General features: G+C 40.1%; 1 pseudogene; it reads left to right on the top strand.

Annotated features, from left to right (window-relative positions):
• The first annotated feature begins 482 nt into the window (after positions 1 to 482).
• On the top strand, positions 483 to 941 carry LOC101522241 (prefoldin subunit 4-like; annotated as a pseudogene).
• The last annotated feature ends 2,051 nt before the right edge of the window (positions 942 to 2,992 follow it).

The raw sequence follows: 2,992 nt of genomic DNA on the forward strand, positions 1-2,992 counted from the left end.
CAAATAGAGACCATTATGCTTAGTGAATCAAACCAATCCCTAAAAAACAAATAATATGTGTTTTCTATGATTAGACAATTAATACAGAATACAGAAAAAAGTCAGTGTATAAGAATGGAACTGAGGGCCCGGCGCTGTGGCCTAGTGGCTTAAGCCCTTTCCTTGAATGTGCCGGGATCCTATATGGGCACCAGTTCTAATCCCGGCAGCTCCACTTGCCAACCAGCTCCCTGCTTGTGGCCTGGGAAAGCAATCGAGGATGGCCCAAAGCCTTGGGACCCTGCACCCGCATGGGAGACCTGGCAGAACTCCAGGGATCCCGGCTTCAGATGGGCACAGCACCGGCCGTTGCGCTCACTTGGGGAGTGAATCATCGGACGGAAAATCTTGCTCTCTGTCTCTCCTCCTCTCTGTATATCAGACTTTGTAATGAAAATAAAATAAATCTTAAAAAAAAAAAAAAAGAATGAACAGAGAGTCCTAAGATGGCAGCCACCATGAAGAAGGCGGCTGCAGAAAACGTCAATGTTACTTTTGAAGATCAACAAAAGATAAATAAATTTGCACGGAATACGAGTAGAATCACAGAGCTAAAAGCAGAAACAGAAGTAAAAAGGAAACAACTCCAGAGTCTGGAAGAATCCTGTGATGATATCATGCTGGCAGATGATAACTGCTTAATGATTCCTTGTCAAATTGGTGATGTTTTCATTAGCCACTCACAAGAAGAAACACAGGAAATGTTAGAAGAGGCAAAGAAAAATTTGCAAGAAGAAATCGACACCTTAGAATCCAGAGTGGAATCAATTCAATGGGTGTTAGCAGATTTGAAAAATATAGCAGATATGCAAAATTTGGGAGCAACATAAACCTTGAAGCTGATGAAAGTTAAACATTTTATAAAACCTTTTTAAAATTGTTTAATAAACTTGAATATTGTTTTAAAATTTTAAAAGGAATGGAACTGAAATCCTATGATTAATTATTGATGGTCCTTGTCCCTACGCTTGTGGATCAGTAGCAGTTCTACTTCTTACTTGCTGTACACTGCCATTGGTACTGCATTAAGCCTATGGCGACAAATTTAATTGAAAGCGTATTATTGCAGAAATTCAAGAAAAGAAGAAAAGAAGGAAGTGAGATTGAGGGAGGGATGGTGAGAGAGAAAGAAGTATGGTTATCTTCTTAGAATTTCTCTGTGAAACACAGTAAATCTGTTCTCTTTGTATTAATAAAGATAAAAATAAATTTTAAAAATTTACTGTTTATTTGAGAGGCGGAGCAGCAGACAGCAGTGGGAAGTAATACAGAAACAGAGAGAGAGAAAGAACTTCCAGTCATCAACTTATTCTCCAAATGCCACAACATCCAGGTCTGAGTCAGCCTGAAGCTAGGAGCCACAACTCCAACCTGAGCCCCCTCTTTGGACATCTTCTTGGAACATCTGCTGCCTTTCCAGGAGCATTAGCAGGAATCCAGATTGGAAATACAGAGCCAGGACATGGATCCACACTCCTATATAGAATGTGTGCATTGAAAATTGTGGCTTGATAACTGTGCCACAACACAGCCTTAGTACAATGATATTTAGGCTATGTCAAAATCATGATATCAGATTTGACTACCAATGCTGCCTTTGACTTTAAGAGATGGCAAAATGGATGGCCGTTACTGAATGTCACAGGTCATCTACCATACATTGTGGTCCACAGAAAACGTTCAGAATAGTATGTGAATATGAAAACAAAAACGTTTCTGGATGTTGAATTAGTAAGTCCAATCAATTCCACGTTTACTCAAGTACTGAATGCATGATTTATTTATATATTTGGACTTAACATTGTTTAGTTTGAACTTTTAAAACATACAGAAAAAAACTTATGATTCAGATTCAATCTGAGCATATCTTGTTGTGGTCTGAATACGCTCCTTTATAAGATTTTTATAAGAGAAATTGTACAAACATCTTGGGCTCCAATTCAGGAAAGGCTGATCAATGCATTCCTGTTTATTGCAGGTTTGACCTTCAGGGCAGTCCCTTGTCTGACATTAACCAGCATAAAAGCCACATAACCCCTGCAACCATGAAGCATGAGATACTAAATTAAGCGATTTTTAAAGCAATATCAGCATTAACAGACAATTACACATAAATAGGTGACATCAAACCAAAGAATGTAGGCTTTTGTAACACAAATAGTCCTAAAAGCTGATGTCAGAAGTCTCTTAACCCTGATTCTCTCCCGGCAGGATTAAATTCCCACCTGCCAGGAGTACATTTATTATTTTCAATTCTATTAATATAAAACATATTTCATCAGTATAAAACATACTGTATGCATTCTGCAGATACAATTTCAAGCAGACAGCCACACTCCCCTGACTCCCCCACTAGCAACCCAATGCCCCTCCGTCCTATCTCTTCACCAGTTTTTGTGAAGATATAACACGCTCCTTCTGACCTTTGCAGTGCTGAGAAAGACGGCTCAAAAACTCCGGTTTTTCCAAGTTGAAATGTAACCTGCTTGACCTGATGTAGTCCCTCTGTATTTCAAGTCTCCCCCAGGGGTATCATGGAGATTTTAGAAAACTGCGATTTCAGGGACTGTGAAGTTCACAACCTGGTAAAACAGTCCTCTGGATGAAACCTATGTAGCCATCCCACACTTCAGAGAGCAAAGGCATGTAACACAGCTCCCTTATTTTCGGAAGGATAAAGCAGAGTATCGAATTGCTGGTGCACCACCTTCAAGATCAGCTCTAGAATTCAACCCAAAGCATTTTGACACTATTTCCAACAGCCCATCATGCTTCTTGTGCCTGGCTGAAAGGGGGAAAGATGGGGTGAATGACTTACAGGCCTTCCTGAGCTGATTCAAGAGGAGTTCACCATCCCTTCATTCTCAAGGTAGAGATTTGACTGTTGGCTCTTGGTCCTCACTTACCAAGAGAGCAAACATCAAACCTGAAGGCCAGAAAGCATCCTCCCCTA

The sequence above is a fragment of the Ochotona princeps genome, chromosome 14 (genome assembly GCF_030435755.1).
Source record: "Ochotona princeps isolate mOchPri1 chromosome 14, mOchPri1.hap1, whole genome shotgun sequence".
NCBI lineage: Eukaryota > Metazoa > Chordata > Mammalia > Lagomorpha > Ochotonidae > Ochotona > Ochotona princeps.